This window comes from Ambystoma mexicanum, chromosome 4q (genome assembly GCF_040938575.1).
Source record: "Ambystoma mexicanum isolate Mex_15411 chromosome 4q, UKY_AmexF1_1, whole genome shotgun sequence".
Lineage (NCBI taxonomy): Eukaryota > Metazoa > Chordata > Amphibia > Caudata > Ambystomatidae > Ambystoma > Ambystoma mexicanum.
This window is the reverse complement of record NC_090928.1, coordinates 52,184,028-52,212,026: the sequence shown is the minus strand read 5'-3', so window position 1 is coordinate 52,212,026 and position 27,999 is coordinate 52,184,028. Positions and strand designations below refer to the sequence as shown.

Genomic DNA, 27,999 nt, shown 5'->3' with positions numbered 1-27,999 from the left:
ACTCTTGATTTGTATTGATTTTGGCATGGAAGAATTTAGACCCTGATGCTGTTCATTCAGGGTCATCAACAAAGCGGTTTGGTTATCCACTTTCGTGTCAAGTTTTTCAAACAACTTGGTCAGCGAAACAAGTGCAGTGTTCATAGCCATAACCGATATTTCTTTTAGGTGTGTGGAGGAAACATCAGATGAAATGGGTTTCCGAAGTGTTGGGTTGGCAAAGGAAATAGAAAGATCTGATGAAGTGCTTGAAGATGTATTTGGAAACATAGGGCCTCATTATGACTCATGCGGTAGCCATGCCGGTATTACCAGCACGGCTGCCGCTGGAGTCATTTTTTTTCTGACGCCCGGGAATGGGCAATTACTGGGGCATTACAGCCCCAGCGGACCCGGTAATTGCCCATTCAAGGGCGCCAGAAAATAATACTGGCCATTCTCATTTGAGTCCTAATGGACTCAATGGGAATGGGGAGGTCGGATGCATCGGCACCATTCATGAATGATGCCGGTGCATCCGACATGGTCTGCTCGCGGGTGCAGATCCACCCGCCAAGTCAGACCTGGCGGGCAAAAAAGGCACCCGCAAGCAGACCGCGTAGTTTGCCCGTGTGATGCTGGAAATGCATCGGAGGGACAGGGCCTCCGTATCCTTGTCCTTTACTGCTTTTTTATCGTGTGTTCTGTCGTGTTATCCGTGCAGGAGTTCATGTGGGACCCCTGGCGGTGCAGCTCTCTGCTTTGGTTTTGGTGAACAGAGCCATGGGATACCCTTATGGCACCCATGGATAGGGGTGCAACCCTGTGCCCGTAGTGTATGTTTTTGGGCACCTGTGTGTGACCCACAGAGCAGGCTACGGGCTGGTGGCAGCGCCGTGCTGAATTGACTAGTGCCCTGAGCGTCCTCCATTTTGGGATGCCCAGGCCCTGTCATTCGAATCGGTAGATTCCTGATGGAGACAACATGGCCCCGTGGCCTCTTGCCTTCCAGCGCTTGTTACCTTGATCTTCCCAAAGTCCCGGGAAGCCCTGACTCTGTCCCTTCCCCCTGACTGGCTGTTGGGTGGAAGTTCCATATATGGTAGTGCGGAGAAGTGCTGACCAGACTGGCTGGAGCCTTCTCAATGACCGTATGTTGTGGGTACGCCTGTGGGTGGGACCTGGGTGAATGGAGTGTGTGACGAACACGCATTCTATGTTGTGGGTGTCTAGTATGTGGTGTTTGACACAATGACTGAGATAGCCCTGCCCGAAACCGGTATGAATGCAGTGTGGAGTGTTGAATGTCTCGGTACTTGTCCCAATACACATAACTTGTTGTGAGTGTCTGGAGAGAAGTGAATGACCTGAATGCACTGTGTGCCTGATTGGCTGCCTGCCCGCATGAATGCCCTTAGTCGTGATTGAATGCTTGAGTATGACCCAGCGGAATGAATGGGAGATCAACAGTGTATCTGGGGACCTCTCACTGCTAGGAATCGTGTTCAGAAGCTGAAGTCCACTACGATGAGTAACTGGAGTAACTGAAGCTTGACCTTGAAGCCCTGCCGGACGAGAAGAATTGCTGGTGCTCTCCTTCACAATCTGAAAGCTGCTGTGCCTCCAAGGACTGACCTAGAGAGGACCTGGTAAGGCACCCTCTTCCCGAGCTATGAGGGACCATCGTGCACCAGTTGATCTTTGCCAAAGCTCCCTGGTAGACAGACCTTCAACAGGCTGCCGACCCGAGATGGGGACTGCTGCGGAATCCAAAGGAGAAGCGCCCGGACTGTTGTCCGCCACTGTCGATGACCGCCGTCGCCGACTGGAGCCGCCCTGCTCCCGTTTGCCTAAGAACTTCATTTGATCCACGGACACTCTCCTCTGCATCACCGTCCGCATTATCCCGCTGGAGAAGGCCTGACCGTCGACTCACCGAGGAGCATCCGCCGGTGGGTTTCCCACCACCTAAAGACCACAGAGACGCCGACGACTTGATGCCCTTGCTGGACCACAGTTCTTTATCATCTCTTTGCGGTCCAGAACTATTGTCACTGAGGTGGCCCGCACGCCTCTTCCTTGCAGGACGCCAACGCTCTTGTCGTCGACAAGCACCGCTAGGAACGAAGCTCCCACTTCACCGCCGTAGTTCACCCTATTCCCCGTCGGACAATTCCAGGTACATTGGGGCTGTAGAACTATTGTAGAAGGAAATAAGACTCCTAGAACAATATATGGACTGGGCTTGTGCTATATCTTTATCTTACAGGTTGCCCAGGTGGGGGGGGGATCTCCACACAGAATTGTGTCTAGGTATCGGGGTCAGTATTCTGCCAATTGTTCAACCATCCTGCTTTCCTTCCTCTCTCTAATGCTGGTTCCCTCTTTATTTTGTTCTGTGTGACATTCTGACCATATGTAATTTAATGAGATCTGATAATATTTGTGGTACCACTTTAGAACTGTATATATTTGCCATTGTTGATTTCAGAGCACAAAGTGAGTTATTGTGATAGTGTACATAACCTTGAATATTAATTATATAAAGACTGTGTTTTAACCAATACGGTGTGTGGACATTCCTTTGTGGGGATTTGGGGACTACACTGTACTTAAGAACCATCCTGCATCACCTCCCGAGAAGCTAGGCCCAGTGGTCGAAGTGTACAAAAAGAAGTAGTGGAACTATGTTCCCTGCTGGCCTGCCCACCTCCCCACAAACCCCATCGCCACACCCCGTCCGACACACAATCCAAACCCCCAAACAAACATTCCCACTCTTTATTGGAATGTTCAGTGCAGTGCACTGAAGTGCAAGCTTCAATTTCTTCCTATACTTTTATTTTAAAAACAAAGCGTTCTGGAATGGTTTTGTTTTAAAATAAAAGTATAGGAACGATGAAACTTAAAAATAAAAAGTATAGGATCACTGCTCCTGACCGCTCCCGCCCACTTCGACCTCTGGCTAGGCCTGGATTGCTCGACCATAGCTACCAAATAGAGAATCTTGGCTGGGGTGCTCTGTGCCTCTCCTCTACTATATAGAGAGCAGAAGTACAGACCACCCCCCTCCAATCTTTACAGCCGTTCCGGTAACAATGGTACCGGCAAGCTTACCAGTACTGTTATTACCGGACCGGCAAGCTTATAATGAGGCCCATAATAGGTGATTGGGATAAATCATTGGAGCGAGGTCAAGGCATTTGAATGGGGGACATGTGAGGAGATATTGGGCCTCATTACAACTCCGGTGGTAGCCATGTCAGAGTCGTTGTTTTTTCCCATAGGACTCAAAGGGAATGGGGAGGACAGAAGCACCAGCAGTGTGTGCAACAGTGCTGGTGCTTCTACAAAGTCTGCGGGCGGGTGCCGTCCCGCCCGCCAGGTCTATCTGTAGGCCGGAACCTGCCTGCAGAACTTGGAGTGTGCCGGTCCGTTAACAACGGGGCCTGTAGCTTACCAGCACCGTTGATACCGTGACCATTGTTACCGTGACCGGCACACTCCTAATGTGGCCCATTATGATTGGACTAGGAGCTGAAGTGACCAAGTCGCCTATTGCAGCGATTACAGTGTGTATGACATCATACAGAGAAGCACAGTACTGTCCACAGTGTCATTGAGCAAAGTAGAACCTAGGAAAGGTGTATTGTGCGCTTGTGCTGAGACTACAATATTAGGTAGCAAGATAATTGCAGTGGATGCTTGCGGTTTTGTTGGTGAAATTTCAAAAGATTGAGTTACACTCGGTTCAGAAGCACAACCAATGCGTGCTGCAGGTGAATTAAAGCCTGCAGCTAAAATTGCGTCAGTAGGAGTTGAAAGATCAATCAGCGTACCATCGTCCGCATCATTTGGTTGAATGGAGCTCAATGCTGCATTAGCCGGCGGAGCATGCATGGCAACTACAGCTGGAGCCTTGCGGATGCGCTCTGAACTGCAAAAAGCTCTGATATCGGTGGTCAGAGACTGGGATCAAAGCTGTGATGTCACAGCCTTAACGTGAGAGGAGCTTGCAGGGCTAGCTGCTCGTATCAGGGTACGTTTGCTGGGCTGGATGAACTTAATGAGTTTGCTTTTAGCAGGCATAGCCATAAAGAGCTACCAGTGAGAACACTACCGCCAAGATAATAGTAACGAAAAAATATAGTTGCAACAGTGTAATGAAATATACACTGTTAGGTTAAGGTCACCATTCACCAGCTCACCAGTGCAACAGCAAAACAGCACTCGACCGCACTCCACAAACACACCCGCGCGCAAATGTGAGAGGCCTTCAGTTTTTAAGATGAAAAACTAGAAGTGGAGGGGGGAGCCTATCGTTATCTGCTTTTTAGAGATCTTTTACCAATATCTATAAGGGGAGATAGATGAACAAGTTATGGTAACGTTCTTTCGACTGGATGTTCCTCCCACATATTCTTTATCTTTGATATTTCCAATATCCACCTTGCTGCTTCGGAATTTTTTCTCTCCCAATAGAGGACGCTGCATGACGATGTCTGTCGAATCGATGTCCCTCAGAGACCTCCATCTCGACGTCAATGTCATCATGGGTATAAATAGCACACGCAGCGTCCGTTGCTCATTTCCGTTTTGAAGTGTTAGGCATTGTCCAGGATGAGACAGTTACTACCCTTGAGGGAGCACAGACTGTACCAACAAGGGACGTTTTACTACGGGGAAGGATGGGAGGGGCGATAAGGAATACGTGGGAGGAACATCCAGTCGAAAGAACGTTACAATGGGTAAGTAACTTGTTCTTCGAATGGATTGTGTCCTCCCACGTATTCCTTATCTTTGATAGACTCCCAAAGCAGCAATGTATGCAGGAGGAGGGAGTAAAAACTACATTTTTTGAAGCATGTACAGAAAGCAATACTGCCTTTCCAAATGTAGTCTCTTGGCTAGTGGAAGAATCCAAACTGTAACATTTTATAAAGGTGTGTGCAGATGACCATGTGGCAGCTGCGCAGATGTCTTTTCATGGAACTCCCCCTTGAAGATCTGACGAAGCTGCAATATTGAATGAGCCCTTAAGTGCTCTGGAGGGTCTTTACCGGCCAACTTGTAACATTCTACAATAGTTAGAATAATCCGTCTTGAAATGGTTTGTTTGGTGATGGCTAGGCCCAGCTTATGCCCTGTGTAACCAACAAACAATTGGACAGATTGGGTCTCATTATGACCCTGCCGGTCTGGAAACAATGGTGGTGGTAAATCCGCTGCCACTGTTGTTTCTGGACCGGCTGATTCCGAGGTCTGCAGGTGGGAGGTGTCTCCCGCCAGGTCTGTCCTTGCGCGAGTAACGCCACCCGCCTGCAGGCGGAAATGGAAACACCGGCTCCATCATAGAAGGAACCAGTGTTTCCATTGTCCCCCTCCCCATGGAGTCCTATGGGACTCCATGAGAATGGGGATTTACGGAATTCAGTCTCCGGAATTACCGGGTCACCGGGTTTGTAATGCCCCAGTGATTCCGGCAATCATGGAGGCGGAATGGTATTTCGGGTCCAGCTAGTCTGCTAATATAGAAATTCAAGCAACGCCTTGGATCAAGTCTGTGCAGCCTTTCTTCCTCTTTCCCCGGATGATGAGGAGGGTAAAAGGAAGGCAAGGTTATTTTTTTGGGTGATATGAAATTCCGAAACAACCTTGGGGAGGAAGTTATGCTTCACTTGTAAAACCACCTTGTCCTTGTGAAAGACAATGTGAAGGATGCTGCTTGCAAGATAAAGCCTGTAGCTCACTCACCCTTTGGGCAGATGCTATTGCCACCAAAAAGACAGTTTTGAGGGTAAGAAGTCTTAATGGGCACGAATGTAGAGGTTCAAAAGGAGTACCCATTAGAAATGTTAAAACCAAGTTTAGGTCCCACAGGGGAACCTGAAAAGGAACTGGGGGGTAAACATTAGTTAGCCCCTTCAAAAATTGAATTACCAAGGATATTTTAAAGTATGAGGGATCCTCAGTAGTGCGCTTGAAGATGGACATCGCTACTAGGTAACCTTTTATCCCGCCAATCTGGAGTCCCAGATTTGCTAAGTGCAAAAGGAAAGATGACATCATTGGTGTATGACATGTGAAAGGGTCAACATTCTTATCTCTACACCAGCTGCACAACTTGTTCCAACGGCAGCTGTATAATGATTTGGTTGCTGGCCTTCTGGCCGAAAGCAAAACCTCCATTACATCGTCTGGGAGGTCCCAATCTTTGTATCTCAGCCTCTCAGAAACCGTGCATGAAGGCTGAGAGTCCTGATATCCGGATGGACAACCTGACCTTCCTCTCACGAGAGAAGATCCTCTCTTTGTGGAAGACGAATAATAAGACAGATGGACATGTGTAGAAGGTCCGGGTACCACGTTCTCCTGGCCCCTATCCAAGGCAATTAGGATCATGGATTTCCTGAACCTCCTCAACCTTCTTATTATGTGTGGAATGACAGGGACAGAAGGAAAAGCGTATAGGAGCGGAAATTCCCAGTCCACCACAAGCACATCTCCTCGGGGGAAATTCCCTTGAGCAGAATGGTTTGAACTTCCTGTTGACACTGGTCACGAACAGATCCACTTAAGGGGTTCCCTCAAGGGTGAAGATATCTTGAAGGACTTCCTGAGCTAGTTCCCACTCATGGGCGACTGTGCTCTGCCTTCTCAGAGCGTCTGCCACCGTGTTTGTCTCTCTGGTAGGTGACCTGCTAACATAGAGATTCCTTCTTGTATTGCCCAGAACCAGAGCTGCATTGCCTCTCTGCACAGTGGTAGTGACCCTACACCTCCTCTCTTGTTTAGGTAGTATATGGCCACTGTGTTGTGCATCATTATCAGTACATCCTTTCCCAGAGGGGAGAAAGGCCTTCAGCCCTAGTTTGATTGCCCTAGGCTCTTAAAGGTTGATATGTAGTTTGGACTCTGATGGAGACCAACGACCGCTGATGGTCAAATCGTTCGCATGGGCTCGCCACCCCATGAGTGAGGCGTCTTTCACTACTGTTATCTCCGGCCATGGTAGACAAAAAGGTTCTCCTTTCAGGATGTTTTCCCTGACAGGCCCACCACTGAAGGTCTAGTGAGACTCTGTTTGGGATTTGTAAGAGATCTGACATCCTTCCTGAGAACTGTGACCACTGGGTCCTGAGAGCCCATTGGAGAGATCTAATTCTCAGGTGAGCCTGTGGCACCAGAAAGATGCAGGATGCCATCAGGCCGAGCAACCTCAGAAAGTCGAAGGCCGGGAGATGTTGGGCATTCTGAAATGTTGTCACCATCTGTAGAATCAAATATATCTAAAGGGCGCCGGGAGGATTCCTGATATGCCCAGGTGGGTACATGTATGAATATCAAAAGAAATCAGGATGAGAGTGATGAATCGAACCGATCTTGCTACTCACATGCCTAGGATGCAGCAAGATCGGTTTGATTCATAACGCCAATTTGAGACCCTCCAAGGCCAACAAAGAACCTTCTGGATCCTGATGAAACATCCCACTCAAGAACCCCTGGTCTACCGGGTTTAGTGCATTGATCACTTGATAGTCCTGCATTGAAAAGGGACTCGCAAGCACAGCCACACCGGCGAACTCTCAGTTGACGATAACTCTCACGGACAGAACCACACTTCGTGTCTATCCTGATGAAGGCCACCTTACTAACGGGCTTGAACCCAGCCCCCTATGGCCGAAACACTACAGTGTCGATGATCTGTGACACAACTGTTTAACCCTTGTTGGATGTTTTATATATAGTGTTGTGTACACTGTCTGTTAGCTACTGCCGGACTAAAGAAAGCCCTGGGCAGCACTCTTTCAAGTTTTGTTTCACCCAATTGTCGTATTTTCTTGTGCCTCTTTTTGGGAAGTTTTACCTCTATATTCTAGAGGTTGGTACACATCTGTACTTCATATGTTTAACATCAAACCTGTCCGTGTCACTTTCATGCTTATCGAAAGTTATGTAAATATCTAAAAAAAATCATCTGTGCAAAAATTGTTTTTGAGATCAGAATAAATAATTTCAAAGCCACACAGCTGTATGTGGATCTCTCATCCTGATTTCTTTTGATAGTCATACCATCTGTAGAATGTCTTGAGCCCTCACCTCTGGTGGCGAGGCTTTTCCCAGGGATGCATCCAGGACTGCTCCAATAAACTGGAGTCTTTGTGATGGTATCATGTGGGATTTCTTGAAGTTGAGGGAGAAGCCCAGCCTGTGGAGGGAGTGGCAAACATAGTTTAGATGATCCAGGGCCTGTTCTGGTAGGGGTAGACGTGAATTCCCCCTCTCCTGAGACTCGCTGCCAAAACCGCCATTAGCTTGGTGAAAACCCTCGGGCGGAGGTTAGCCCAAATGGCAGAACCCAAAACTGATAGTGAGAGTTGCCAATGGCGAACCCCAGGTACTTTCTGTGCTTGTGATGGATTGACACAAGAAATTCGGCATCCTGAAGGTCCAGAGATACCAACCAATCCTGAAGCTGGAGGGCCTGAAGGATTTGAGAAAGGATAACCATCTTGAAATTGTCCTTCCTGAGGAACTTCAAAGTTCAATTTTCGCGAGTCCAAGATGGTTCTCGTTCCTCCGTCCTTTTTCGGAATTAGAAAATAAGGTGAGTACCAACCCTTGTTCCTCTCCGCTACTGGTACCGGTTCTGTAGCACCTTTCTCTAGCAGGTCTATAATCTCCTGCACAAGGAGCGGGCCTGGAAACTTCAAAGAGTTGTTCCTCTGGTGGATGACTCTGAGGTGTGTGTAGAAAAGGCAGGCAGTAACCCTGGGCAACTGATTCCAATGGCCAAGCATCTGAAGTAATAGCCTGCGATACTGTCAGATGTTGAGTTAACCTGCCTCCTGTTGTTGTCTGGTGATATAAGACTTCAGAGAGGTTTTGAGGCAGCTTACGCAGAGGCTGAGGCTAAGGTAGCCCCTGCTGCTGCGGTCTTAGTTCCAATGCCCCGTCCACAAAGGGAAATCGTCTATGTCCTCTTCGAGCTGGCTATCCTCTGCCTTTTCCGAATGCGGAATAATAGCAAAAGGACCAGCCCCTGCAGGGCGCACCTGTTGGGCAGTTTGCAGTTTGTCTTATTGCAGCTCCAAGGGATTTGGCCGCTGCATTGGAAGTTTGCAACTTCTCCAAACTGTCATCAGCCTTCTTACCAAATAGATGAGTGCCGTCAAAGGGCATATTCAGAAGCCTGGACTGTACATCTGGAGCGAATTCCGACTTCCGCAACCACGCAAATCTGCAGATTGTCCTACTAGCCGCCATGGCTCTGCTGATGCTGTCAACAGAGTCGAGACCAGTCTGGAGGGATTTGCACATAGCGTCCTTTTCATCCTTGTTAATTTTCAAGAAACCGTCTCCCTCCTCCCCTTCGGGGAGATTGTCAGCCTCCATTGACGCACAATCCCAAAGTATCTGGCAAACTTTGCCAGCGTGCATGTGGCATTAGCAGACTTTAAGGCGATGCTGCATGCCGAGAAAACTTTCTTGGCCATGGCATCAAACATTTTATCATCACAATCCTGCGGGATTGTGGGATATGAATTCTGTTTTCCAGAAGAAGTTGCATCTTGTACAACTAGACTTTCAGGAGTTAGGTGGTTTGACAGATATAAAGGATCTGCTGTTGATGCTCTATACTTAGCTGTCAATCTTTTACTGACTGCAGGGATCACATCCGGTGTTTCCCAGTTGGTAGACACCTTTTTATGCAAAGCCTTGTGAAAGGTGACAATAGGGTCGTCCTGTGGCCCCTTGTCAAGTATGTCCGTTAGGTCATCTTGCTCGTACACAGGTGTGGGCCTAGACCACCCCATATATTCCATCACTCCATTCATGAGCATTCTGTAATTGCATTCTGCATGATCCCCTGGATAAGGCTTACCGAAGTCAACCTCTGGGGAAGTATCAATCCCACTTGCTTCATGCAGGGAGTCCTGCAGATGTTTCATTCTGGACTCTTCTAAGACCAGTTCTTCTGGGATAGAAGGTCTTCCATATTCCAGACCAAAGGTCTTTCTTCATCAGATAGTTCACCCTCCTCATAAATTGAGGTTGCAGTTCTGAAGTAATCTGAACGAGATTGAGGAACATATGTTTTTTCAAATGAAGTAGGTGCTATTGATATGTAGATGGAGAGGAGGGCACTACTTTTATTCAATCCTTTGGTAATCAAATGCTGTAGATGAGTATACTTTTACATTCAAAATACTTTTGCCTGGAGCTACCAGTCCATTTCGGTCCCGTAGCACAAGGACCTATCCAAACTTAGAAAATCCAAAAAACAAAGTAATTATACCTTGTTAGGAATGGCGCTTCTCAGTTTGCCCCATAAGGTTGCTGCCAATTAAGGAAAAGGAAGCTTCGCTAAAAAGGTTTGTTCGGGATATAATAAATCAATTCAAAAGTGTATATTTTGTAACTGGATATGTTTAATTCACAATCCTGTTAATTTTTTAGAGTCGCATAATCCTGAAAATCATGAATTGAGTTTTCATCTTGAGTTGCCCATAATACATAAGTGCCAATGCATTTCGGATTATCCTTGTTCAGGGCAGTATCAAGGCAATTTTTAGTACCACATAACTAATATTCCATTAATATATTTGTTCATTATTGGCAGATTAACAAACCATTTCATTTAAGTAGAACCGATACAAAAACACATACCATATTGTGTGTAGAAACAATCCATGCGCACCATAGTGGAAAGAAAACAAAATAAAAGCACATTTTAGTTAGCTGACAAGCTGGTAAATTCTGTATTTGTAGATAGAATTACATATAAATGCGGGTCCTACCTGGGTTATGCTATTCTCTTACATGTGTACGAGCATGTACACAGAAGTATCTGTGGACAGAAATACGAAATGTCACCGGACTGTTGCTTTCGCTAAAAAATATGCAGAGATTCCTTTTAGGTAGTCGCTCTTAGCGTATGGCTTGTTCGTGCGTGCTGTGGAAGCCGAGTGAGCCGCTGTCTAGCATGCTCGCGCCTGCTTCAGTTTCCTTTTATTGGTCTCCATGGAGACGGTACGAGGCGTCGTGGTCCAGCTGGAGCACATACGCCTCGCCCCCCACCCCCGGGCGCAAGCCCAGGGGCGGGGATGTCTCCATGGAGACCAAGTGATTGCAGACGCTTGTTCCTGGAATGTATACGCTCACCGAGCGTGAAAGAGCAGCTGCAAATACGCTAGTGTTTGCAGTACTCTGTGTAACTGATAGTTAGGATTCAAAAAGATTAGCTTGTAATAATGTGCATGTGTTGTGCAGAATTCGCTGTTGTTAAGTGTTTATCACAAACAATTTCTATTAAGCCAAAAAACATCGGGGTAGAGCACCCAAAGCTCCTAGTTGTGTAAATTAAACTTATAGCTTCACATATAACCGATGTCCAGAACGCTATTGTGTTATGTAAATTGCAACAATCAAGCCTTTCATTGAACCAAATATTATAAAAAGCACATAAAGTTAATTTCTTCGTTGAGCCCCCTCGGTGCCAAGGAGCTCAATCGATCAATCCAGAAGGTTTCCCTTTGGTCCATCCTTTTCTGGAAATTTTCGTGGAGATCTCTTTTCTCTACCACCTCCAAAATAACAAATCGAATCTGAGCTAGGTTGTGTTTTCTATCATGCCAATGTCTGGCCACAGTTGAATTGGAATTAATGTTCCTTATGCAGGACTGTGTTCATTCCATCTAGTTTTAGCCACCCTGAGAGTTTGGCCAAAAAGAATGTGTGAACCTCTTTAAACAATTGTTGTACTCGTTGATCACATAGTAATGTGTTCCAGTGTTTTTTGATGATGCATTTAATTCGATTGCTCTGTCGGGAATATTTAGACACAAAAAAAGTGGAGGAGGATCATCTTGTTTGGTCTTCACTTTCAATAGGTCTTCTCTACTTTGAGTAGCTACTCGTGATTGTGCTGCATTTACTTCTTCTTCTGAGTATCCTCTATCAAGAAACTTTTCGCCCATTTCTCTATAGTCCTATGGATCACTTACCAATCTTTTCACTCTAAGCAGTGAAGCACCCACATACGGGGGAGACAATTAGACTCAATAGTTTTGCAAAATGTGATTCCCACAATGTGATTTACGCTATAAAGTGCCCGTGTGCTTTATACTATGTGGGCCAAACTCTCAGGGTGGCTAAAACTAGATGGAATGAACACAGGTCCTGCATAAGGAACAATAATCCCAATTCAGCTGTGGCCAGACATTGGCATGATAGAAAACACAACCTAGCTCAGATTCGATTTGTTATTTTGGAGGTGGTAGAGAAAAGAGATCTCCACGAAAATTTCCAGAAAAGGATGGACCAAAGGGAAACCTTCTGGATTGAGCCATTGAGCTCTTTGGCACCGAGGGGGCTCAACGAAGAAATTAACTTTATGTGCTTTTTATAATATTTGGTTCAATGAAAGGCTTGATTGTTGCAATTTACATAACACAATAGCGTTCTGGACATCTGTTATATGTGAAGCTATAAGTTTAATTTACACAACTAGGAGCTTTGGGTGCTCTACCCCGATGTTCACGAGCTAATCTTTTTTAATCCTAACTATCAGTTACACAGAGTACTGCAAACACTAGCGTATTTGCAGCTGCTCTTTCACGCTTGGTGAGCGTATACATTCCAGGAACAAGCGTCCGAAATCACTTGGTCTCCATGGAGACATCCCCGCCCCTGGGCTCGCGCCCGGGGGTGGGGCGCGAGGCGTACGTGCTCCAGCTGGACCACGACGCCTCGTACCGTCTCCATGGAGACCAATAAAAGGAAACTGAAGCCGGCGCGAGCATGCTAGACAGCAGCTGACTCGGCTTCCACAGCACGCGCAAATAAGTCATACGGTAAGAGCAGCTACCTAAAATGAATCTCTACATATTTTTTAGTGAAACCAACAGTCCGGTGAAATTTCGTATTTCTGTCCACAGATACTTCTGGGTACATGCTCGTACACATGTAAGAGAATAGCATAACCCAGGTAGGACCAACATTTATATGTAATTCTATCTACAAAGACAGAATTTACCAGCTTGTCAGCTAACTAAAATGTGCTTTTATTTTGTTTTCTTTCCACTATGGTACGCATGGATTGATTCTACACACAATATGGTATGTGTTTTTGTATCGGTTCTACTTAAATGAAATGGTTTGTTCATCTGCCAATAATGAACAAATATATTAATGGAATATTAGTTATGTGGTACTAAAAATTGCCTTAATACTGCCCTGAAGAAGGATAATCCGAAATGCATTGGCTCTTATGCATTATGGGCAACTCAAGATGAAAACTCAATTCATGATTTCCAGGATTACGCGACTCTAAAAAATTGACAGGATTGTGAATTAAACAATATCCAGTTACAAAATATACACTTTTGAATTGATTTATTATACCCCGAACAAACCTTTTTAGCGAAGCTTCCTTTTCCTTAATTGGCAGCAACCTTATGGGGCAAACTGAGAAGCGCCATTCCTAACAAGATATAATTACTTTGTTTTTTGGATTTTCTAAGTTTGGATAGGTCCTTGTGCTACAGGACCGATATGGACTGGCAGCTCCAGGCAAAAGTATTTTGAATGTAAAAGTATACTCATCTACAGCATTTGATTACCAAAGGATTGAATAAAAGTAGTGCCCTCCTCTCCATCTACATATTCTTGACATTTTTCTCAGCACAAGTGAGGTGGAGCACACGGTTCGAGTTTTAAGTTTGAAGATAGGAATTCAACAATTGAGAGACTGATAAAGGATGTCATACACAGACATTGAAGCTCTGACCACAAACAGGGATTATACATTAGGTTTTTCATCAGAAGAAGCAGATGTCATACTAGGCCTCATAAGAGACAGCGGCTTTGAAACTGGTAGTACAAAACAACGAGACCCAAAGCAACAGATTAAACAATTGGAGTATTTAATTCAAAAAGAAATAAACCGTAAGCTACATGCAATTACATTAGGGAGATATCACAAAAGCCAACGCATCCCGAGAGGGTTACGCATTCAATTGCGTCCAACATTGTGTAAAGAAAGTAAAAGCTTCGCGAAGAAGTGGGAGGCCATACTTAACAAATGTTCTTTAGACCTCATATTGCTTACCATACAAGAATTAGCAAAAGACATATCTGATCTAAATAAAGAAATCCAAGAGATTGAAACAACATTGGTAACAACATTAAATAGAGAAGAAGTGGATGTTATTCTCCAAGAAATCAATGAGAAACTGGCAGAATACAAAGCAGAATTAGAAACCAAGAGAATCCAAAATTTCAAAAGGGATACATATGACTATTTAAAAGATGAAGTCTATAATTGGATGAATAAATATGGTCCTCCATTAAGGAAACCCAAGCCTGCAAATTCAAGTGAGACATCGAGTTCAGGTACAGACACAGAAAGAGAACCTACAAATAGAGAAGAAGATAACCTGGCAAGTACCTCGGGATCACCAAGACCTTCTGAGACACCACCAAGTGGCAGACCAACATCTTTTTTAGAAAAAGGAAGAAGAGAACAAGACGGGGGAAGAGAAAGACAAAGAGGGAAACCTAACACAACACTTCAACAAAAGAAAACATAGTGATGAATTTATCTGCAAGGACATTGACTACGAAAGAAACAGAAACATTGCAAAAAGGCCTTACTTTTGTACCGACATATGACAGCACATTATTTGATTCTAAGATAGAACTGGATAAACTGATTAGAAAGATGAAATTAAAAGTATTCTTTAGCGAGCTTGAACATGAACAAGTGCAGACTACTGAAGAAGAAGAACTTAAAGAGTTTAGAAGCAAGAGAACTTTTGTTCCCCCGATCAGTATACCTTCAATAGAAATCTTTCAGAACAGGTGACAAGGGATCTTGAAAAGATTTGATTCAAAGGCCATTCAATACACAACATGAAACCCCAAGAATTAAAATTGATACGAGTTCTGTATGGAGATACATCTATCACAATAAGGTCTGCGGACAAAGGAGAGGGCTTGGTATTGCTAAATACTACCGATTACGAAGAAGAATGTGAGAGACAATTGAGTGACATGAACACCTATGCACGATTAACAAAGGACCCTACACCCGAGATACAAAATAATCTGGAAGTACTGCTTGAAAAAGCTGAAGAGTTAAAGTGGATCAATCATCACATGAAAATTTTTTTGATCAATTCACATCCCCGAATACCACACTTTTATACCCTGCAGAAGGTCCATAAAGATCCTGTCAAACCCCCTGGGAGACCCATCGTAGCAGGGATGAACAGCATACTGGAACCTCTTGGCAAATATGTGGATTATTTCTTACAACCGCTCATTCAAAAAACGAACACATATATTAGAGACTCGACACACTTTTTACAACTTCTGAATTTGACACCATTTGACCCCAATAACATTTGTTTCACTATAGATGTAAAGAGCCTTTACACCTCGATCCCTCACGACCTAGGAAGTGAAGCTGTAGAATGGATGCTTCTAAAAGCAGAAGAGATACCAGCACAAAAAGAATTTATAATGGCCCTACTTGAATTTATAAGCAGCAATTCATATTTTCGATATAAAGATCGATACCACCTCCAAGTAGCTGATACCGCCATGGGGGCCACCATGGCTCCATCCTATGCAAACTAATTCATGCATAAGTTCGAGACAGAATTCATATTACAGAACCAACAATGGCAACCAAAGTTAAAGGCATGGTCTAGTAAACATTTTTATTGTCCCTACAGGTCGGCCATGTTTTTTGAAGCCTAAGTGGCTCAATTTTAGAAAACTTTCCTATGCACCTTACCCGAGTTTTCGTCCATTAAACGCACGCGAAAACAAGCACCAGGGAGCCGCCATTTTCTGATAATCCTATCTTTTCCCCGATTGCCCTGGCTGACCTGCTTTTGCGGCACTAAATCAATTCCCCCGCCCCTGAGCCTGACATTATCAAAACATTCATATTCCCCGCCTCTCCCCGTGACGTTACTGTGCTGCGTAGGCAAACGCGCCCAGTCGTCTTCTGCGCGACTCCACACAGAACCCGGAAACCAACACAGATCAACTCACAACACAGCGCGCCACAATTCGGAATATGAAACTGTACTTTAAAATGAAACAGCAACACGGTACATTTGGTAAAGTACATTTATTTGACATTAAATGTTTAGAGAATATTCAGCAATTGACATATGAACTCCGGAAGCCATTTATTTTCTTTTATCTGTATCCGCAATAACTGTTCCGTTTCATCTTGAGTCACGCGCTGTTCCTTTATGGTACACGGGGTGTTCATTTTCGTAAAAAGAATCACTTTGGAAGCACGGTGAACCGCAAGGCTGTTCCATCAACTAGGCACTAGTCCAGCCTAAAGGTTGATATGTTGCTTCTAGCCACTAGTACAGCATAAGGGCATGTGGGCCCTTGGCGATCGTCCCATAATATGGTGATCGTGCTCCAGTTGTTGACACGAAGCTGCAGGTGCCTGCTGAAGAATCCATCCGCCGGTGTCTCAAACAGATGGCAGTGGCAGAAAGGGATCAAATACCTGTTATGAAAACAAAAAAATGATAATTAGTCTCGCTAGCCGAACTTCATTAATATTACTCATTTTATTTATTACGGCCGATCAGAAACTATTTGCTTGCAAGGATAGTTCAATGGAGTATGTTCGTCTCTAAAATCAATGCGAAAAGTAACAAGATAAATCGAGGCCAACACACAATGATAAACGACAGTCTACATGCATGAGGAATGATATGATATATGATATGGCATTTGTAACGCACCTATACTCAAGTGTTTCTAGGCGTGACGAGGCAGGTGGGGAACAAGGGCAGACAGACAACGATCCTACTAGGCCAGGTGTCTTTCTGATCGCGCATGGGGAAGGGCTGTACATGGTTAGTTGAGTACAAATTAAATAATAGGGCCAGCTGGTGGCAAGTGCAAGGTAAATGCCGGGAGAAGGGGCTGAAGGATACAGAGACAGTCCCGTAGTGCAGGTAGGCAGTGCATGGAAAAGTGGCTGGGCCAAGGATCGAGATCGCTGAGACCAGTGGACCTGCATGCCCATGTGCCCACTATGAACAGTTTTACTTGCTTTTCCTAGCTCTTCATTCATTCATTTATTCATGCATCCATTCATTAAATCTTCATTCCGGTATAAAAGCGTGTAAAGATTTACTTACATTATATTTGAAATTTCCATTGTGTCTCTTCGTAATGCAGTCTGTAAAACGGACCGTGCTCTTGACAACGATTTTTCGTATACTGAACTAAAATGAAACTCGGTCTAGTTTCTGAATTTTCTGCCTTATCGTCTCTTACGTTATTGCGCACTCCCTTCAAATGTAGTTCCTTCGGCATGGTCCCTGTCTCAAGGTCAAAAAACAATAGACCCTTATACATCCAGTGCGACTTGTGGGCCTCATCTGGGCGCTGTCCTTCGCATTCTTTATTTGCAACATCACGTAGTATAGGCAACTGTGAGAACTTGAAGTTTAGAATCCGTCTATGTAGTGTGCCTCAATGTGCAAATGCGAACTGGCTTCTCTCCCAAATGCCACGGCCCGCTTGGCTGGCGCGTTCTAAGTGCCCCAATTTTGTCCCCGTTGTCTGCGAGCTTTGCAGCCCAAATTGAGACATTTAATTTTTGCCGGAAGGTCAGGGAAAGTATAAAGTACCACAGGAGTTGAATTAAAAGTGAGATTTATTGTTTGTTTGTTTGTTTTATTATTTGCAATACGCAAGCCTCCCCTCCATTAACAGTGCGCAGCATTTACATTTACATGAGATGAGACATGAGAAAAATATATACATACACATATGTGAGGTGAATAGAGAGAATTCAAAGATGACACCCAGCTTGTTCGCCACCCATGATGGTGAATGTAGGGGTTAGGTTTACAGGTACACTGTACAATAACATTTATTTACAAAAAGACAATCGTATTGCAATTATTTAAACCGGGATTTGTACTTCACAATCAGCTGTGCTTCGGGTGGGCATGGCCCAGTCGCAATGTTCGGTGGCAGTGGATCACTGCTCTGCACAGAAACGTCCAAAATTCCATATCTGTGCTTCTCTAACACAGCAACAATAAGGCCTTTCACAAAGTCGAACTGCATTTCATCATAGACTGGTTTGATCAACCATTGCTTACTTCATTTTGAAAACACCTTAGTGTAGCGAGGCATCCTTACTTTACCCCTAGTCCTAGATAGTTCACGTCCGACATTGCTGTTATGGGCCAAGACCGCTAGTAGAGTGCGATGTTTCATGCTCCGAAAGCTAGAATGCAAGCGCTTTGGCCTGTACTTTAGGCACATATTGTGGAACACCTCCAAATCTCCTGTGTGACAGAATTCTGTCAGTCCTCTCAAATCTCTTGATAGAGTTTTGTCGAAGACAATCTTCTCAATGGCTTTGTGTGTCGGTGAAGATGGAATCAACCACTTCTTCTTCCGTGCCTCCTCTGGGGACAAAGGGCCATGTTCACATTGGTGGAAATGTTCATTTGCTGTCCAGCGGTGAACGTTGGTACAGTGGTGCATCAGTGACCGCCATTTTTCAAGTAGTATTTCCACTGACCCCTCACAAGTTTTTGAGCTCCACCAAAGATGGTTGGTGATAGAATGTGACCACTGCAAAATACTTTCAAAACCTTTTTTTTTCCCTGCAGCCGAGATTTTCTTATTGATTGATTTAGCAAGATGCCATACGTCAAATTGATGTTTAATATGTGGGAACTGCTCTCTAATTGTCTTGGCAATTGAAACGTGTCTATCCGTGGCTATGAGGTCGATGTGCATTCCCCTCGATTGTAGATATTCCACTGATTTTATAAAACCTAGTTTCTCCATGGCCACTGAGGATGTACATTGTGTTACCTGCACGACCACCGAACTCACAATTTTCTTACTATCCATGTCCTGAAAGTGGTAGGTGCAGTACTTGGCAGAAAATCCAGGGCTGTCGCACTGTCCATCGCCGGCTAGCCTGAATCGTTTGCCTTCGAATGTACTTGCTAGAGACAATTGTTCAATTTTCCAAGCATCACTAATGGCCGGAAACAGATAATCATGTTGGTATGTGTAGTACAGCGCTTTAGAAATGAAATGGAGTCCCACAAACTGAAAGAAAGCCTCAAACTTTCTAAAACTGGAGCCACTAAAAAGTGATGCAGCTGCACACAGTAGATTGCCTGCTGGCAGTTTCCCCAGCATCGGTTGTGCAGACCATGAGAACCTATGATTTAATCTACAGGCGGCATTTATTTTGACGTTACTGCCTTTTATTTGACGAGTCACATTAATCAATGGCTTCCCACATACTTTCCCTCTAATGGAATGCACACATTTCAGCATACTTATAATTTCCATCAAACAACTGTCGAATACAATGTATTTGCTCTCTTTCATTAGACTGTCATCCTGCGTCAACGTTGTTTCGGCCTTTGACGTTGTGGAGATTTCAACACATTGGAAAGTAATATCGCTGATATCAAGTTCTGATGCGTCTATGGATGCTGCGGCTGGTTCATTCTCTGTCATTTCAACATCTATTACTTCAACATTGATGGGAGAACACAACAATGTCGACAGGTTTTTTGGTGGCAAATTTTTGGCGGGTGTAGATTGTGTAAATTGATCTGCAACTACTTCAGAGCTACCTTCAATACATTCAATAACATCTTCTTGTGGTGGTGCGGTCGCACTGTAGCTATGGTCCAATGCAACTTTGCTGTAGTCTCCAAACACAATTAATTCATGTTCTGGCCATTGGACATGAGCATCTCGAGCCTGAACACGCCTCGCCTCAATGAATAGTTCCTCCATAGTGTACACGGTCTGGCAAGCCACATCTCTCATTCGCTTCACTGTCTGTCTGTGTGTGTGTAGTTCTGACACCCACGGGTAACTGGAGGAGAGATTGGAAAAGGGATGTTCAGTTTAAACACAAGATGGAGTGTAGTAGAATTGACTGGAAAAAAACATAAAATAGTCCCCAGCACAAACATTTTTTTAAAGTTATGAACTGTTTGTAACTAACCTGTTTTTGTTTTTTTTTCTTTGCAACTTTTTTGACTCAACCTTCAACATCTGAACCCTGTAGCTCCGATTCGTTTCCGCATGTCCTCCCTTCCTCTTGCGCTGCAACGACTATATTTTCTGTATCCGCATAGACAGCACAGAATGAGGCTCCATCGTCTCCCTGAAACATAGTACTTTCATTACTATGTATCAAAATATTGTTAGCATAAAACACACGTGAGGACGAACACACAGGTACATCTCAATAGCCAAATACGATTTAAACATTGTGTGCAACAATCAAACGACAAGTATTCGACCAGTGATGATCTATTTCGATGGAACTGTCAGTATCCATACCTCTGGCTCTGCATGGACTGCCATGAATGGTTGTATTGGAGAGGAGGCATCCGCATCTCCCTGAAACACAGTACTTGCATTAGTATGCTTTTCAATATTGGAAACAGAACACACACTTGGGGTCGACGGCACAGGTACATATAAAGAGATAACCGCAAATGATGCATTGTCCAAAAGAATCAAGGAAAATCCAAATATGATCACATTTCATCGACTTATTTCAACGATTCCTTTACATCTGCATCATCTAAATGAGATGTTGTGATTGTGGTGGAAGCTTCGTCGTCTCCCTGAAACACAGCACTTGCGATAATAGGGAAGAAAGTATAGCAAATGGAATCAAGTTATATGAACACGCATGATGGAGCTGTCATTATCCATACCTCGTGCTGCTGAAGAATATCTATGGATGTTGCAAATGTAGTGCGCACTTCCGAAAGCTGTTGCGCCGATTCGTATACTTGAATGTCAGGCTCTGAATCAAGTGCAGGGGTTGACGCTCCATCAACTGCCTGAAACATTGTACTTGCATTAGTGAGGATTACAATTGTGAAAACATAACACACACCTGGGGTCGACAGCACAGGTACATATCAACGGCTAACCACGAATGAAACATTGTGTAGAACAATCAAACGACAAGAATTCCAGCTCTGATGATGATGCTCGATGGAGCTGTCAGTATCCATACCTCCTGATGTTGAAAAACATCTAGAAATGTTGTAGATGTGGCGGACGCTTCAGCATCTCCCTGAAAGACAGTACTTGCATTAGTATGGATAACACTAATTATAACTGAAAACAAACACCAGTGGACGATAACTAAGGTGTATATCAATTGGAAAGCAGTAACCAAACATTTGGTAAAATAATTACACGATAGAATAAAACTATTACTTGACATGCATAAAACAAGTATGTAGCGGATTAGCCTAGTAAGATTACCTGATACGCGCTAGAAGTGGTTGAGAACTGCGACCACGTCAAGGATGTAGAATGTTCTTGCTTCAGATTCAAGGGATAGTCAAGAAGTTGTAAAGGTCAATTAATGATTGATAATGAAATGCCAATATTAAAAATAGCCATGTAAGCCGACAGAATACTTGAAAAATGCTTAATACAGCACAGTTCCCTGTCCCCATATATATATACATTGCGTTTGTGGGTTATGAAATCGAAAAAGAATATATTGATAAATGTGATTATTCAAAAAAACTATACACTCATATCAATATCGAAATTATTACAAGGGATAGAACACCTACAATATCAATTAATCCATTCGGCTACACACTCCCGCAAGGCCGAAAGCTAAATCCGGACACTTGACTCACCGGTGGCGGAATGTGGACGAATAGAGTGGGAATAGCGTTTTCGCGCAATTTCCATGTCGTTCGCCGTTAATTCTTCTTTGTTACCCAAGAAGTTGTGTACATGTCCAAGGAAAAGTTCCGGCTGCAGATGCAGTATCGATCACCCCTCTTGTCCTCTAAGACTTGTTGGACTCTACTTTCCTGCTCATCCAGTGGATATCCGCAATGTCTGACCCATTCTCTTATTCGATCAACAGTTTTCGGGAATACATGCATTGTAGTTCCTTCAGATTTCACATGGGTCTTCGAAGGGCACCCGCTAATCGAACAGGCAGGCATTGTTGATAAATCTGAAAAGTAAATATCGACATTATTATACAATCTTCAAGAGTAAAGATTTGATACAAAAGTAAATGAATCATACAATGATCAATGCAAGGTTTGTTTTGGTCGCAGGAACTATACCAGTTCATTATGTGCTGCTTAGTATTTGCATAAGTTGCAGAAATGTATAATTGATGTGACTGAAATCTGAACATGTGACTCGTCCCTTGGATGTTCTGTCTTGCACGAGAAGGAAACATGCTTACATTATAGACTGGACCCCCGAAGGATGCAATTCAATGACAATAGACACAGATTAAAATAAATAGATCTATTGATAGCATAGCAATGGAAACTCAAGTCAATAGCAATGAGACCAATGAACATAGCACTATTGTGTACTCCACTCGAAAATAGATAGAAATTTAAAAATCTGCGAAATATGACCAGGATACGTGGCCTTACCTTGACCAACAAACAGTTGGATTCAGCAAGCAGAGCAGTATGTTGCGGGAGAATAGGTGGATGGCCACAGGTAGCGCACTGATGGGTATGCTCAAAGCGGTCACAGAAGTTCACGGATAGCACGACGACAAGCAGATTAGCATAGATCTCAGTGGTTCCCAGGTAGCACGTTCAGGAGTTGACTTGCAAAGCACAAAGATGTTCTCATGAGACATATCGAGTGGTTTTTAAAGTATTAGAAACTGGGGTGTGTTTGTGAATGAATGACGCATGTATGTCGTGGTATTAGGGGGGCGGCCTGCTTGAAGGGGAGGCCTGCCTGGAGACACGGGGTCTGAGGAGGCCATGTGACCGATGGCCCCTTGGCGTGGGACACCTTTTGAAGTGTACATGTAGTTTGGCACCTTGGCTGTTTGCGCCCGTCACAGCCCCCCATGCCAGCGGGCATCCCCGGGTGTGAACCGCCTTTGATAGAGGGGGGTGGGATGGATGGGCCTGGGGCGTGCAGATAAGGCACAGGAAGACTGCTGAATGGAGACACACTTATGTGTATTGCAGGGGGGCGGCCTGCCTCAGCGGAGGCCTGCCTGGAGACACAGGGTCTGAGGGGACCATGTGAACAATGGCCCCTTGGCGTGGTCTACCTTTTGAAGTGTACATGCAGTTTAGCACCTTGGCCTTTCGCGCCCCTGACAGCCCCCCATGCCAGCGCGCATCCCCGGGTGTGAACTGCCTTTGATAGAGGGGGGGTTGGATGGATGGGCCTGGGGCGTGCAGATAAGGCACAGGAAGACTGCTGAATGGAGACACACTTATGTGTATTGCAGGGGGGCGGCTTGCCTCAGCGGAGGCCTGCCTGGAGACACGGGGTCTGAGGAGACCATGTGAACAATGGCCCCTTGGCGTGGTCGACCTTTTGAAGTGTACATGCAGTTTGGCACCTTGGCCTTTCGCGCCCCTGACAGCCCCCCATGCCAGCGCGCATCCCCGGGTGTGAACCGCCTTTGATAGAGGGCGGGTGGGATGGATGGGCCTGGGGCGTGCAGATAAGGCACAGGAAGACTGCTGAATGGAGACACACTTATGTGTATTGCAGGGGGGCGGCCTGCCTCAGCGGAGGCCTGCCTGGAGACACGGGGTCTGAGGAGACCATGTGAACAATGGCCCCTTGGCGTGGTCTACCTTTTGAAGTGTACATGCAGTTTGGCACCTTAGCCTTTCGCGCCCCTGACAGCCCCCCATGCCAGCGCTCATCCACCGGCGCGAACCGCCTTTATATCAATATACAGTATATCACCTTTATATCAATGATAGTATATCCTTGCTTATCAATAACAAATGCCACATACCGGAGATTCTTGTGAGCACAGACCCACACTTCAACCGGTGTATTATAGTGGTCAAGACTGTATAATCCAATGGAAAATGTTAGTATAGATATATGTGTGACTTTTATAGAGACATAACCTACTGAAAGACTTTGAACAAGTGTGTTTTAGTGCATGCATTATCGAGAATATGTTATGTTAGCTTAGATAGATAGTGACCACCCTGCTTCACAGCAACCAGACCTTCACCCATTCGGAGCACAGATGTCTGATGTCCATCCTTTAATGGAGACACACTTGATTCATTTAAAAAATCGAGACAACCGTTGTTAAAATATATGTGGTGTTTTATTTTGTATCTTATTTTCATGACACAAAAATACAAGACTTTAAAGATTATACAGGTCAGGTTGCAGCACAGCGAGAGAAAATCCCCTGTACTGACCGCTGTCACTCGGGAACATTTCTCTAATAGCACGAACAGCACAGGCGGGTATCACTCTTCGAACGCGGTGTCCAAGCCTCCCGTGAAGCCACCATGTAAAGGAACGATAGGCCACCAGCCTGTACCACCTGAGAAAAGGAATGAAACAAACTGTTTTTAAATGACCAAGATAAGTTTAATAAACGTTTGTTGTCAATGACAATACTTGTAACTAATGGCATTTTACACGGACAAATGCTATCTAGACAATGCACACTATTCAACGACTTACATGCGTTACAATGATATGTAGATGTAATTTTGGATATAGTAGAAGACCATGAAATAGGAGTGGCATGACAAGCAGAGTATACTTACTCGTTACTCGGATTACGAGGACGAACAGTTGCTCGAAGTTCGTGCATAAGCACCATCATTATTCTCAACACGGCCCGTGTGAGGCAGGCTGCCCTGAAGTCTGGCAGCTCGGTGATGCATTGCGGTCATGGCTCGCCTTCCGAAATGTAGGCCAGGCATCCCGAGTTTTCTCAGCAGCAGCAGTTCTCGTCCTCAGTTGGCATTAGCTCGCACCGATTGCATGTGCACCAGGTGGAGACGCCGTCCATGCGACTAGGCCCAGGCTCTTCATCTGTTGATTCGTCCTGCCAACTGCCGTCCGAATCCCCATCGTTTTCGCGTGCTTCCCTTTCCAGTAGTTCCTCCACATATACTCGGGCTCGTACATGTAGGGCATTATTGTAGCCATTGTGTGTTAAACAAACTAAAATAATTTATAGCGGTGGTACTGGTATCTGTTTGCACGGGCTACAAGCGGCGAAGGTAGCTGACCATAGCACAGAAACGAGTCACAGAATACTCAAAGTAACACAGAGAGAGGAATGCAATCGAAAATCGGCTGCTGTGTGTTGTGAAACGGTCTGTTTATACTTATTGAGGAGAGAGGCGTCCTGCCATTTCCATGGCGACACGTCATTAGCTGAAGCGCAGCGAATGTTGACACGAGACGTGCTTTGGCGTTGGGAAATGGGCGGTACGAGTCTGCTGATGACAGGCTCAGGGGCGGGGGAATTGATTTAGTGCCGCAAAAGCAGGTCAGCCAGGGTGATCGGGGAAAAGATAGGATTATCAGAAAATGGCGGCTCCCTGGTGCTTGTTTTTGCATGCGTTTAATGGACGAAAACTCGGGTAAGGTCCATAGGAAAGTTTTCTAAAATCGAGCCACTTAGGCTTAAAAAAACATGGCCGACCCGTAGGGACAATAAAAAATGTTACTAGACCATGCCTTTAAGTTTGTGGATCAGGTATATTGTTGACATTTTTGGGGTATGGAAAGGCACAGAGGAAGAATTATTAATATTTTTTCAATATCTGAACAGTAAAGATGCCAGAATCCAATTCACACATGAATACTCTCGAGAAAATATCAATTTTCTGGATGTAGAGATCAACATTACTAACACAGGATACCAAACCACCATCTTTCGTAAACCAACAGATCGTAAGAACCTGCTCCAACGTCTAAGTTTTCATCAACCGAGTCTTATTAAAAATCTTCCATACAGCCAAATGCTTAGAGTGAAAAGATTGGTAAGTGATCCAGAGGACTATAACATTGCCATCAGAGAAATGGGCAAAAAGTTTCTTGATAGAGGATACTCAGAAGAAGAAGTAAATGCAGCACAATCACGAGTAGCTACTCAAAGTAGAGAAGACCTGTTGAAAGTGAAGACCAAACAAGATGATGCTCCTCCACTTGTTTTTGTGTCTAAATATTCCCGACAGAGCAATCGAATTAAATGCATCACCAAAAAACACTGGAACACATTACTATGTGATCAACGAGTAGAACATTTGTTTAAAGAGTTTCCCTCATTCGCATTTCAGCAAAGTCAAAATCTGAAAGACAGGCTTGTCCAAACTAAACCAGCATTCAAGAAGAAAGTTACAGAACGGATTGGTACATTCCCTTGTTTGAGCTGTAGCAACTGTGGATACATAATGACAGTCGAATCAGTGAAGCACCCACATACGGGGGAGACAATTAGACTCAAGAGTTTTGCAACATGTGACTCCCACAATGTGATTTACGCTATAAAGTGCCCGTGTGGTTTATACTATGTGGGCCAAACTCTCAGGGTGGCTAAAACTAGATGGAATGAACACAGGTCCTGCATAAGGAATAATAATCCCAATTCAGCTGTGGCCAGACATTGGCATGATAGAAAACACAACCTAGCTCAGATTCAATTTGTTATTTTGGAGGTGGTAGAGAAAAGAGGGGGCTCAAGGAAGAAATTAACTTTATGTGCTTTTTATAATGTTTGGTTCAATGAAAGGCTTGATTGTTGCAATTTACATAACACAATAGCGTTCTGGACATCTGTTATATGTGAAGCTATAAGTTTAATTTACACAACTAGGAGCTTTGGGTGCTCTACCCCAATGTTTTTTGGCTTAATAGAAATTGTTTGTGATAAACACTTAACAACAGTGAATTCTGCACAACACATGCACATTATTACGAGCTAATCTTTTTGAATCCTAACTATCAGTTACACAGGGTACTGCAAACACTAGCGTATTTGCAGCTGCTCTTTCACGCTCGGTGAGCGTATACATTCCAGGAACAAGCGTCTGCAATCACTTGGTCTCCATGGAGACATCCCCGCCCCTGGGCTTGCGCCCGGGGGTGGGGGGCGAGGCGTATGTGCTCCAGCTGGACCACGACGCCTCGTACCGTCTCCATGGAGACCAATAAAAGGAAACTGAAGCCGGCGCGAGCATGCTAGACAGCGGCTCACTCGGCTTCCATAGCACGCGCGAACAAGTCCTACGGTAAGAGCGGCTACGTAAAAGGAATCTCTGCATATTTTTACGTGAAACCAACAGTCCGGTGGCCTTTCATATTTCTGTCCACAGATACTTCTGTGTACATGCTCGTACACATGTAAGAGAATAGCATAACCCAGGTAGGACCCGCATTTATATGTAATTCTATCTACAAAGACAGAATTTATCAGCTTGTCAGCTAACTAACATGTGCTTTTATTTTGTTTTCTTTCCACTATGGTATGCATGGATTGTTTCTACACACAATATGGTATGTGTTTTTGTATCGGTTCTACTTAAATGAAATGGTTTGTGAATCTGCCAATAATGAACAAATATATTAAAGGAATATTAGTTATGTGCTACTAAAAATTGCCTTAATACTGCCCTGAAGAAGGATAATCCGAAATGCATTGGCACTTATGTATTATGGGCAACTCAAGATGAAAACTCAATTGATGATTTTCAGGATTACGCAACTCTAAAAAATTAACAGGATTGTGAATTAAACATATCCAGTTACAAAATATACACTTTTGAATTGATTTATTGTACCCCAAACAAACCTTTTTAGCGAAGCTTCCTTTTCCTTAAATGGCAACAACCTTATGGGGCAAACTGAGTAGGTGCTATTGATGTCACTATTGGTGCAGAAATAGTCAAAATCGTCGACGTAGACGTCAGTGACCCTGATGAAACAGTTGTACGTTTTCGAGGTCGTCGATGGAATCGACTGTTATGTCAACGTCTTCGACGGAGTCGTCCAGGGTAATGTCCTGAACAGTGTTGAGGTGGTTGATGCTCGAGGCGTCGATGACCTTTCCTTCGACGGAGTGGCCGACGGCGTCAATGACCAGTCTTCGGCTTTGTTGGCTTCGACGTATGAGTCGATAATGACGACATCTTGTGCATCACAGAGGTT

At 44.5% G+C, this 27,999-nt stretch overlaps 1 protein-coding gene across 3 annotated transcripts in view; it reads left to right on the top strand.

Annotated features, from left to right (window-relative positions):
* The window catches only part of LOC138467454 (zinc finger protein 300-like), a 392,645-nt gene that overhangs the window by 90,583 nt on the left and 274,063 nt on the right, over positions 1 to 27,999 (top strand). The window lies entirely within an intron of this gene.